Source organism: Lactuca saligna, chromosome 2 (assembly GCF_052625555.1).
Source record: "Lactuca saligna cultivar CGN05327 chromosome 2, ASM5262555v1, whole genome shotgun sequence".
In the NCBI taxonomy this organism is placed as follows: domain Eukaryota; kingdom Viridiplantae; phylum Streptophyta; class Magnoliopsida; order Asterales; family Asteraceae; genus Lactuca; species Lactuca saligna.
The window spans coordinates 83,512,113-83,525,286 of record NC_136418.1 but is presented as its reverse complement, the minus strand read 5'-3'; positions in this window follow the sequence as shown (position 1 = coordinate 83,525,286).

Genomic DNA, 13,174 nt, shown 5'->3' with positions numbered 1-13,174 from the left:
TTACTATTATGAGAAACTATACAGCTATACTATGATGAGAAACTAAGATAACTTACTATTATGAGGAACAAACAAGAACATATACATATATGAGTATAGAGAAGACAACGTATACATATACATTTACAAGTAAACAGAAGGAACATACACCAACATAACATTTAGAATATGAGATTTACCCCCACATGATGCGGATTCCACCGTCGTCATGTTAGTAACTAGAGTCTCCTGGAGGGAGAGTGGGCATTGTGTGTATAGATTTATACGTGACATACTATCCCGCACCTCGACTGTTAGCTACAGTCACCGACCGACCAAGCCAAGGGGTGGCAAATGTCACATTTATTTCGACATCTTTCATTGTTTTGTTCTACAGCTGTCAATCAATATCGTTACAAATCTCACATTTCCTTATAATTCATTAGGCGTAAGGTAGGTAGTACCATGGTAATTTCCACATACAAAACTACAGTACTATAATATTTTTCCCTAATACATTTACCTTGTAACGTTTTTGTCATTATACGATAATGTACAGACTATATTTTGATAACAATGGTCTGACTTGGGGAAAATTACACAATTTTACAAGAAACACACCATAGAACATTTGAGCCTTGGTAGAAGGCTACTTTTAGTAGAAAATATAGGATTTTCTAGGATATACAAACATTTACTAATGTTTACAGACATTTACAAACTTATACTTCAAACATTGTTACAAACATTTTGATACAAACAATAACACTAGAATGCTTATGAACTCACCGGCTTTAAAACCGATAAACTCTTTCAAAATAACTTGTATTCTCAGGTCATCAGTAGACAGGTACCGATGCCAGATTTTTAGAAGATGGAGCACCTTCAAGACTCACCTTTTATTTTGATTTACATTTTGTATTAAAATTATATTATTAATGCAATGGATGATGTTGTTGCTTGTTTACTACTTTGCGTTATTACAATACTACATGAAGTCATCCGCCCTCGAACGATTTCGTCGTTCTGGTTTGGGGGTGTGACAACAAGTTTCTGATGTTGACAAAAGGCAGCATGTCAGTCGACGATTTATCTAACGCCTTCATCGACAAAATGGAGTTTACTTTGTGCATTGTTCCAAACGAGCTAACAAAAGTTGACCGGTATGCAAAGGGACTCCCATGGGAGTATGTAGTGCCAGTACGTTAGGAACATACTCTAGTGGCATCTATCTAGGCTGCCAAGTCTATTGAGGATATGATCAAGGGAAGAACCGCCAGCGAAGTTGAAGTTAGTGAAAAGAGAAAGTTTGAAGGAACTTCAGGTTCCAGCAAAGAAAGCAAATTTTCGAAGTCTGATTCGAAAAAGTTTGGAGGAGGAAAAGGGGGCGAATTGAAATGGTGTGAAAAGTGCAAGAGAAAGCACTATGGGAAATATAGTGAGGAAGTGACTTGCTACTAGTATGGAAAGACGGGGCATTACGCCAAGGAGTGTCCGTCCAACAAGAGAGTTTGTTTTGTATGTAACGAAGAGGGGCACATTTTGAAAGACTGTCTGATGAAGAAGGAGGCAGCTAGACCTAATATTCCCTTAAAGCCGAAAGCAAGAGCCTTCCAGATGACACTGGAAGCTGCTAAATAAGAAGCTGATGTCGCTTCAGGTACCTTTCTCGTAAACGAATTGCCTGTCCAAATATGATTTGATTCTAAATCCAACTACTCCTTTATTTCGCATGAATTTGGTAGAAAACTAGCTTTGCCTGTTGATAGACTAAATAATGCTTTATTAGTCAAGGTTGCTAGTGGAAAGTTTGTACCTATTAGCCATATTATGATAAACATCTTCATCAATTTTAATGGGAATAAGTTCCACGAGGAATTATTGCCTATTGAGTTGAATGGGTTTGACATCGTGTTGGGAATGGATTGGCTTAGCGCCAATGATGCCGAGATATTGTGCAGGAAGAAGATATTAAAGGTAAACCCGCCTGGAAAAGAGTCATTTATGGTGTATGGGGACAAACGCAGAGTAAATTCTAGGATCATTTCGCTAATGAAAGGTAGAAAGTGTTTGGCCAAAGGATGTACATCATATTTGGCATTCATAATTGATGCAAAGAAGGAGAAAAAGGAGATGCAGAGCATTCTTGTCGTGTGTGATTATCCGGAAGTATTTCCTAAAGATCTTTCCGGATTACCGCTTGATAGACAAGTGGAGTTCAGAATAGACTTGTTACCAGGAAGCACGCCGATAGAAAAAGCACCTTACAAACTAGCACCGACGGAGATGAAGGAGATGATGATGCAACTTCAGGAGTTATTGGACAACGGTTTCATTAGACCTAGTTCATCACCATGGGGAGCTCTGGTGTTATTTGTGAAAAAGAATGATGGAAGTATGAGAATGTGCATCGATTACAGAGAGCTGAACAAGGCCATAATAAGGAATAGATATCTGTTGCCAAGGATTGATGACCTGGTCGATCAACTACAAGGTTCAAGTTATTTTTCAAAGATCGACATAAGGTCAAGATATCATCAACTGAAGGTGAAAGAGCAAGATATCAAGAAGACTGTATTCAGAACACGATATGGACACTACGAGTTTTTGGTTATGTCGTTTGGACTAACTAATGCTCCAGCAGCATTCATGGATTTAATGAACATGGTTTGTAAACCGTTCCTTGTTAAATTTGTGAGAGTGTCCATAGATGAAATTCCGATTTACTCGAAAAGCCAAGAGTAGCATGGTAGGCACTTGCGAGAAGTATTGGAAGTCTTGAAGAAAGAAATTTATGCAAGTTCTCCAAATGTGATTTTTAGATTCGAGAAGTCCAATTCTTGGGTCACGTGGTCAACCAAGAAGGGATAATGGTTGATCTAGCTAAGATTGAAGTTGTGATGAAATGGGAACAACCGAAAATTCCCACGGAGATCCGAAGCTTTTTGGGATTAGCCGGATACTATCGAAGGTTTATCCAAGGATTTTCTTCGATCTCTACTCCACTAACAGCTTTGACCCACAAAGGAGTGACTTATGCTTGGAGTGATAAGCACAAAGAAGCATTCGAGTTGCTAAACAAGAAGGTATGTGAAGCACTGATTCTATCTCTACCCGATGGAGTTGAAGACTTCGCTGTCTATAGCGATGCATCTGGGGTTGGATTGGGTTGTGTTTTGACCCAAAGAGAAAAGGTGATAGTATATGTGTCTCGACAGCTGAAGGAGAATGAAAAGAACTACCCTACTCATGATTTGGAGCTGACGGAAGTAGTTTTCGCTCTGAAGATATGGAGGCATTACCTATATCGCACAAAGTGCAAACTTTCACTAATCATAAGATTCTCCAATATCTCTTTAGTTAGAAAGAATTGAATATGAGGCAACGACGCTGGCTAGAACTACTTAAGAACTATGGCTGTGAGATACTTTATCATCCCGGTAAAGCAAATGTTGTCACTGATGCTCTCAATCATAAAGTCAATCTTGAGAGAAAAAGGCCAAGAGCATTGAAGATAGAAATTATATCGACAATTATGGAGAGTATAAAGAAAGCTGAAGAGGAAGCTTCTAAAAAGAATGACCAATAGATGAACGTTTAGGCACTACGATGGTGTTTGGTAGAAACGGTCATGAACTGAAGGTGTTCCAAGATCGTATTCGGGTACCTAAGTCAAGAGGAATAAGAGATCATTTGATGGAAGAAGATCACAAAACCATGTACTCAGTTCATCCTGTAAGCACTAAAATGTATAGGGACCTGAAACCCTATTACCGGTGGCCGATGATGAAGCTCAATATTGCAAAGTATGTGGCCAAGTGTGTGCCATGTGCAAGAGTCAAGGCACAACACCAGAAATCATACGAGAGTTTAGAACCCTTACATGTGTCTATGGGTAAATGGGAATATATTGCTATGGATTTTGTCACTAAACTACCCAGAACAAAGAATGGTCACGACATGATTTGGGTGGTCGTTGATCGCTTCACTAAGAGTGTGCATTTCATAGCAACCAATGAGAAATGGTCTATGGATAAGCTTGTGAATTCTTACGTGAAAGAAATTGTGAGGCTTCATGGTGTTCCATTAATGATTGTGTTAGATCGTGATAGCCATTTCACCTCAAGATTTTAGAGGAGTCTACAAGAGGAATTGGGTACCAAGTTGTGTTTGAGTACAACTTACCATCGACAAAATGATGGTCAGAGCAAATGAACAATACAAACACTTAAGGATATGTTGAGAGCATGTACCCTGGAATTCCAAGGTAACTGGGATGAACATTTACCTTTGGTAGAATTCTCCTACAATAATAGTTTCCACTCGAGCACAAAGATGGCACCTTATCAAGCTATGAACGAACAAAAATGTCGTACGTTGTCTTGTTGGCTTGAGGTTGGGGAAAAGCAGTTTATGGGACCCAATATAGTCCATCAAACTGCTGAAAAGTTGAAAATAATTAGGGTGAGAATGTTAGCAGCCCATGATCATCAAAAGAGCTATGCAGACAACAAGTGAAGACCGATGACTTTTGAAGTTTGGGATTCAGTTTTGCTTAAAGTCACATCATGGAAGGGACTTATAAGGTTTGGTAAAAGGGGAAAGTTGAGTCCATGGTTTATTGGATCATTTAAAGTTCTTTAGAAGGTTGGGAATCAACCTTACAAGCTAGAACTACAAGAAGAATTGAATGGTATTCATAACACTTTTCATGTGTGTTATTTGAGGAAGTTCACAGGAGAAGTTCCCGACATGATTCCACTTTCGAAATTAAGACTTGATAGAACAAGAGGTTAATTGAAGAACCATATGCAATCGTTGACCGAAAGACTAAGAAGTTGAGACACAATATGGTCGAGTCAGTGCTTGTCCGTTGGAAACATACAAATGGGCCAAATCTCACCTAGGAGACGGAGAGTGACATGATGAGTCGCTATCCGCATTTGTTTGTTGATGTGTGATTCTGGGGACGAAATCATTCTAAGGTGCAGAGAATTGTAACGCCCCTAGTTTTGGGCTAGGCATTAATGACGATGTAATAGTCTAGGTTAACCTTTGTAAGTCATTTTCAAATAATAAGAATGTATTATTTGAGTATTATGTGTTTTATGCTTAATTGTGTGACTTAATTGAATTAAGAATAAAAATAAGCGTAAAAATAAAATGTTAGATAAAAATGATATCGATACATGAAGACGTAGTGGTCGTGACAAGATTTTCGGATGTATAAAGAATGCCGAAATCCGAGTTATAACGAAGAAGTCACGACCTGTCGAAGTTTCACGATAGAACTGGTACGACATTGCGTGACGTAAATAGTGAATTTACAATAGAGCAATATTTAGAATTAATGATCTAAACGAAATTCATAGAGTTCGTTAAATCGAGAGCGTGCATAAAAAGAACGTCCAAATCTGACTTCATATGAAGAAGTTATGATTTTTCTAAGTTTTAGCTTAACAGTATGCAGCCCGAAGTTCAGATTTGAGATCGCGTGATTTCTAACCGAAACAATCTAAACGAGAATTAGAGATCTCATTAATAGTAGTGCAATGGAAGAAAGACAGACGAAAACGGACGTTAGATGAAGAATTTATGAATTTCTAATGGAGTTTTCCTGTCCCGGCCTACTAAAAATATTATAATAAAAATAAAGTCAAAATTTGCCGATGGAGTCTAAATGAAAGTTATAGAGCATAGTCTCACCTATGCGTGGATATAAAGATCGTCAAAAACGGAGCTTGTATGCGGAAGTTAGAAATTTTTTAAGTTTGGAAATGTGGCGTACGCCCAATGTAAGGGAGTACGCCCAACATACTCGTGTTCTTGGCCACAGATGACCCACGTCGCAGCCTCAAAAGCCTCCAGCCTTATCCATCCACTACGCCCAACGTATGAAGTGTACGCCCATCGTAGATGTTGATAGGGGAGTATGCCTAGCATAATTAGGGGTTCAACACCCTATAAATAGTACATGAAGGCAGCCGAGTTTGGTTGCCAAATTCCTTCTCTCTCTCTCTCTCTCTCTCCTATATTTGAGATCGTGTGATTTGAGATCGCGTGATTTCTAACCGAAACAATCTAAACGAGAATTGGAGATCTCACTAATAGTAGTGCAATGGAAGAAAGACAGACGAAAACGGACGTTAGATGAAGAATTTATGAATTTCTAATGGAGTTTTCCTGTCCCGGCCTACTAAAAATATTATAATAAAAATAAATTCAAAATTTGCCGATGGAGTCTAAATGAAAGTTATAGAGCATAGTCTCACCTATGCGTGGATATAAAGATCGTCAAAAACGGAGCTTGTATGCGGAAGTTAGAAATTTTTTAAGTTTGGAAATGTGGCGTACGCCCAATGTAAGGGAGTACGCCCAACATACTCGTGTTCTTGGCCACAGATGACCCACGTCGCAGCCTCAAAAGCCTCCAGCCTTATCCATCCACTACGCCCAATGTATGAAGTGTACGCCCATCGTAGATGTTGATAGGGGAGTATGCCTAGCATAATTAGGGGTTCAACACCCTATAAATAGTACATGAAGGCAGCCGAGTTTGGTTGCCAAATTCCTTCTCTCTCTCTCTCTCTCTCTCTCTCCCATATTTGAGATCGTGTGATTTGAGATCGCGTGATTTCTAACCGAAACAATCTAAACGACAATTGGAGATCTCACTAATAGTAGTGCAATGGAAGAAAGACAGACGAAAACGGACGTTAGATGAAGAATTTATGAATTTCTAATGGAGTTTTCCTGTCCCGGCCTACTAAAAATATTATAATAAAAATAAATTCAAAATTTGCCGATGGAGTCTAAATGAAAGTTATAGAGCATAGTCTCACCTATGCGTGGATATAAAGATCGTCAAAAACGGAGCTTGTATGCGGAAGTTAGAAATTTTTTAAGTTTGGAAATGTGGCGTACGCCCAATGTAAGGGAGTACGCTCAACATACTCGTGTTCTTGGCCACAGATGACCCACGTCGCAGCCTCAAAAGCCTCCAGCCTTATCCATCCACTACGCCCAACGTATGAAGTGTACGCCCATCGTAGATGTTGATAGGGGAGTACGCCTAGCATAATTAGGGGTTCAACACCCTATAAATAGTACACGAAGGCAGCCAAGTTTGGTTGCCAAATTCCTTCTCTCTCTCTCTCTCTCTCTCCCATATTACCTCGTTTTACATGCAAGTTATACCCCCAAAGTCTCGGTATCATCCCGACACCCGAAGCAAGTCCCGACGCTTTGAGGATCCCGAGAAGAAAAGAGTTTTGAGCCGAAGCTCTGTCCGCAAGAAGCTTGGTGTTTGTGAAGATCACCCGGTTTCATCGAAGAATTGCTACTTGTGGAGCCGTAGTGCTATCCGATAATCATCTTATAACGTGAGTGTGTAGTTACTTTCTTCTAACACATAAATACGAAGTATTTCCATAAAAAATGTGCTACATGTTTATATGTTATATGTTATTTGAAATGAGTATTGGTTGAATGTTTTATACATGTTTTATCTTGTATATATATATATATATATATATATATATATATATATATATATATATATATGTATATATATATATTATTTACAAATATGTTGGGTAGAATATGGGTAGATAGTTATGTGTGATGAAATAAAAAATGATGAGAGGCCTCGGTGTGATTGTGATCTAGTCGTCCAGTAGAATATGGATGACGACCACAGACTTTTCTAGACAGTTCAGTGGAACACTGGCAGACTCATAACCTGTAGGTGTAGTTAACCTGGGTGTTCATTTTTTGTATTCTATCCCCCTCATGGTTTCCTTAGGATATTTCATTGCTGAGGAATCCCATTTGCAGTAGTGTCCATCCCGTTGAAAATTCCTAAGCTAGATCCCTTGTGATAGTTGTTGTTTTAAGGACGTAAAGTGAGGATAACAGGAATAGGTAATCGGGTTATTGTTGGTTGGTGAAATTAAATATAATTATTTATTGTGGGTTGAAAACCCTATATGCTCACCAGACTCCCAAGCCTGACCCACTCAGTTTTATTTGTATTAGAGGTAATGGCGCGAGAGCATAAGTTGGACGACTTGTGAAGATATTTTGTTTATAGGCCCATAGTTGTATATAAATGTTGTAAGGCTTATAATGTGCTGTTTATGCTTTAAGCATGTATCGGAACATGACATCCTGAGTTTTGTTATATATGAAAATACATTTGTTTAGGGAATGCTTTGATAACTTTTATTTATTATATTTTCTTTTGGGAACAAATTCCGCAACTCTTTTAAATCAATGGATTTACTCTGAATTTATTTTAAAAGCATAAATGAAACCGGTCTTTTTTGGCCGTGATTTTGGGGATGTCATAGAAAACCCCATGTACTCACCAAGTTTCCCAACCTGATCTAGCATAACAGTGCACAACCCGAAAATTCGAATTTTAGATCGATCGATTTTTAGCGAAAATAATCTAAACGAGAAATGAAGATATCGTTCATAGGAGTTAAATGATAAAAAGATAGTCAAAAACGGAGCTTGTATGCGAAATATATGGACGAAGCTTAGTCTCTACTCTTCAAGCGTGACGAATTCGATACAGTTTTCTAAATCTGAGATAGAATGAGATTAGCCAATGGTGTCTAAATGAAAGTTGTAGTACTCATAAATACAAACATGTGGATATAAATAACGTCGAAAATGGAGCTCGTATGCGATAGATATGGACGAAGCTTGGTCTCTACTCTTCAAGCGCAGAGAATTTGAATACAGTTTGTAAATCTGAGATACAATGAGAATTAGCCAATGGGGTCTAAATGAAAGTTGTAGTACATGTAAATACCAACACGCGAATATAAATAACATAGAAAACGGATCTCGTACGCGGACGAAGCTTAGGGGCTACTCAACGATAAAATCCCTATAAATAAAGGATGAATCCTTCATATTTTCTTCACACCATAAGCCTTTCTTTCTCTCTCTCTAACTTCTCTCTAGCCTCCCTAAACCCCTACCAAGTCTACGGAACCTCCCTAGCATGAGAAGGAAGCCCCGAAGCACCCGACAACTCCGAGAAGAAAAGCTTTTGGCTCAAAAACATTGCTCCAGCGAAGCCCATTTTGAGAAAACCTAGTTGTTTTGTCGAAGGAAATTGTTTTAAGAGTAACGAAGCACTGTATGAGTTCGGAATCACCACCTCAACAGGTGAGTGCATAGTTACTTTCATCTTACACATAATTATGAAGTATTTAATATAAATTACATGTTGTGAGTACATAGTTACTTTCATCTTATACATAGATATGAAGTATTTAATATAAATTACATGTAGTGAGTGCATTGTCACTTTCATCTTATACATAGATATGAAATATTTTAATATAACTTACGTGTTATGTGTGCATATTGTCTGAATATTTGGTGTTTATACTGGGTGAAAGATTTTTATACATGTTTTAAATGATTTAAACTGTATATGTATCTTATATCTACAAAATGTGTTGGGTAAAACATGGGTTGATGAAATAGTTGTTGTGTGATAACACGATGAACGACATCAATGTTGATAGTGATCCAGTCATCTAGTGGAGTATAGATGACGACCACAGACTATGTTAGACAGGCCAGTGGAACACTAGCAGACTCGTAACCTATAATATATAAACCTTGGTAACGATGGACTTCGTGCCAATTCCTTAGGATGATCCTTAGAAATAAATGAACAAGGAATAATTGATTCTTAGGGTAGATCCTTAAGAGTAAAGAAGACAATGGGGATGGGTAATTGGGCTGACTAATTTTTTGAAGATTAAACATAATAATTATATTATTGTGGGTTGAATACCCTATGTACTCACCAGGTTTACCAACCCGACCCACTCAGTTTATTTATATCACAGGTGTTGATATGAAGTCACATTACGCTGAGAGATTAAGGAGGTATAAATCACTAGTGATAATGAATGTAAGTTTTGTTTAGGCTTATGTTTCTGTATTGACGATGACATCCCAAATATTTTAAAATGAATAAAAATACTCTTCTTCGGAAAAGCTTTGATAACGTATTTATCATGTTTTACTGGGAACAAAATCCGCAACATTTTTATAAAAAGGGGTACTGTGTTTTTTATAAAGCATAAATAAAATCAGCATTTTCTGGACGTGAAAATGGGGATGTCACAGTTAAAATAATTATGGGAAAAAATAGTAATATGTTGAAATTTACATTTTTAGTCATGTTTCTGGAATTAACCAAATGATCAAATAACATAAAAATCCGTCAATTTATATTTTGATACTATCTAATATAGTCCGTACCGTATAAACTTTACTTTTACTTTTATATGCCGAGGGCAACGATCAAAGGGTTCAAGGGTAATGAATGGATTTAGTTTTGGATGGTAGGTCAGCTCTCGTGATTGTGTCTTGGATTAGTTCCAATGTGAACAGGCTCAAGATAAGTCAGGGAGGTATGATTGACTTAGAACTCGAGTTTGGAGTAGCTTGTTATCTTGAGGCGATGTCAGGTCACTTGCAGTCGGGATTGATTAATCTTAGAATAAATGATTAGATTCTAATGCGCAACTCTCGTATGAGTCTAACCGTTTCAGGGATGAGTCTCCTACTCGAAGGATTATCTGAGCCTACTGTTAAGTATCAGTGTTCTGCAGGGATATTGGGTCGGTGATTCTTCTTTCTAGTAGGAACCTCAAGTTATTAGAAGTTGAGTAGTTAGTTGGGAGATAAGGCAGTAGGATTCTACAATAATAATTTAGTATGCATGGTCTGTCAGGGAGTCAGACCATCTCGAGACTTCAGATTTCAGATTTAGAAAATGTAATTATGTTGCAAGAAATTCATTCATCTGCAAGTTAGAGATAATGTGAATAGCTTCCAAGCAAGCAACCTATGCATAAACTTTGGTGTAGTCTAGACCCTCTATTTGTCGGAATCCATGGACAACCAATCACGCTTTATTCTGCACAATAACCCTTGAATGATCTTGCTTGTAGCGATAAACCCACCACGTGTCTAGGGACTTCTTACCTTTAGGTAATTCAACCAATTTCCAAACCCCTAACTTTTCGAACTGATTCAGCTCTTCATGCAATGCATCAACCCAGCTGGGCTCATTCAGCGCCATATCGACATTCTTTGGCTCTATCAAAGAGATAAAGCAAGAATAGAGACATGTGTTGACATCTCCTCTTTGACTTCGCGTTCTAACACCATCGCCCAGATGACCGATGATGTTTTCAATCGGGTGATCGCATTGAAGTTTAGTGGGAAGCTCCTAGCTGATGTCATTGAGCGTTACGGGAAGGTTGTTGATGTTGATGTGTCTATCATCTGATGTATCGGAAACCTCAGATGATCTAGAATCATTAGAATTGTTGGCCACATAATCGTTAGCAAGAAGCTCGGGAAAGAGTAACTCCATGAATGTCTGAGTTGCAGCGGAAGTGTCTCTGGTCATGAATTCTCTTTCTACAGGTGTAAGAGGAGTGGCATCAACATCAGAATCGGTTCTTTGGCAGGGCAAAACTGAGGAAGTATTTGTAACAACTTCATCCACCATAGGAGTCGTAAAAGGCACCAACGGTGGTCTGTACACAACATGGAAAACCTGAGGAAGTATTGGTAAATCTTTGGAGTCTGGTGGGAGTGGTTCGAAGCCAAAAGACTTAGCTGAAAAATCTGCTTCGAAAGACAAAGGCAAATCAATATTAATTGAAAAATCCAAGGAAGAAAAGAAGGCTGAAGCTGAAGCTGAACTCCAGAGAATGAGGCTTGTTCAAAGCATCATGACTCAGAGGGCTGGATATCCGAAGGGTATGAACAAAGGTGATCCAGCTAAGCATTACAATTATGAAACTATCGAAGCCTTGGTTGCCTTTAACCACATGTACTCATTTGAAAAGAAGCCAAAATAGAGTTATGTGGTTACAAACACTGATGCTTGCCAATTGGATTTCCCTGTTAATGAGATGATGTTGATCATGCCTCGATTTAAAGCAGAATGGAATTTCAAAGGAAAGGATGAAGGAACCCAAATGAAGATTCGATTTCATGTTGTTCTGGGTAAAGCACCTGAGGAAATCTGGTCACTAATCAAGATTAAAAAGGTGATTATCATGAAGAAAGATGTGGTCTTCGAAAATATTGTTCAAAATGTTAAATACATTGTGGCCAGGGCAAATGGTAAAACATGCGAATTCACCATTGCTGACTTTCCTTTAATGAACTTGCATGATCTTATACAAGTTGCATTACTTCTTAAAGACAAATCCTTCTCGTTTTTGCAAAATACTGATCCTGAAGAATTCAAACTTGGAGTTTCTCACATCAAAATTTTCATTGAAAACTATTGTGAGTTCCTTGCACTAACTGATGTGGAGCTAGCTACTGCGAAGTGGATGGAAGTTAAAGTTCCAATGGCTTCTTCATTTACTCAGGTTGAGTTAAAGAAGTATGCAGATGGAGAAATATGTTTAAAGCCATTTGGAATTGTTTTTGCTGGGAAGGATAAAGCTGGAAAAGCTAAGAGGTTTTTGTTTCAAGCCAGTGAAGTGGAGAGATATTCAACATCTCAATATACAAACTTAATTGTTCGTATGAACCACTATAAAAAGAATAATGAAGGCGATAAGAAGGAAATGAAGAAGATCATTTCGTGGTACACTAAAGTTCGAAGAGTTTTGCTTTACTCCATCACTCTACTTACAAACTGAAGACTTCGAATTTTATTACAAAGGGGGAGATTGTTAGAGTTAAAGTGTTGTAATAGTCGAAGTTTGTATTTAGGATCTTCGAATCTTTCTGTATTTTTATTTTACTAAGGCATAATATTCGAAGCATAATGTTTTAGTCCTTAGTATATTTTTCGTATGCTTTCCTCTCCGATAAATGGGAGAAGTTACTAGTGTCTTGGTAACGAAGTCTTCACAGAATATTCATTGTACTCTGTAAACTTTGATAAAGCGTAATTGAGCCAAACAGATCATATTTACATCGGTGTTCAAATCTCGCATACTTACTTTGAATTAACTCTATAATTCATTCTATACTTGATTATTTGATTCATCAGAACTGGAGCAAGAACCAGACAGATCATCTGAAAACACATTAAATGATTTGAAAAGAGATGTGTAACCAAATAACCAATGCAGGCCGACTCGGACGTCTGTCTCGTTCTCCTCCAACCAGCACACGTCGA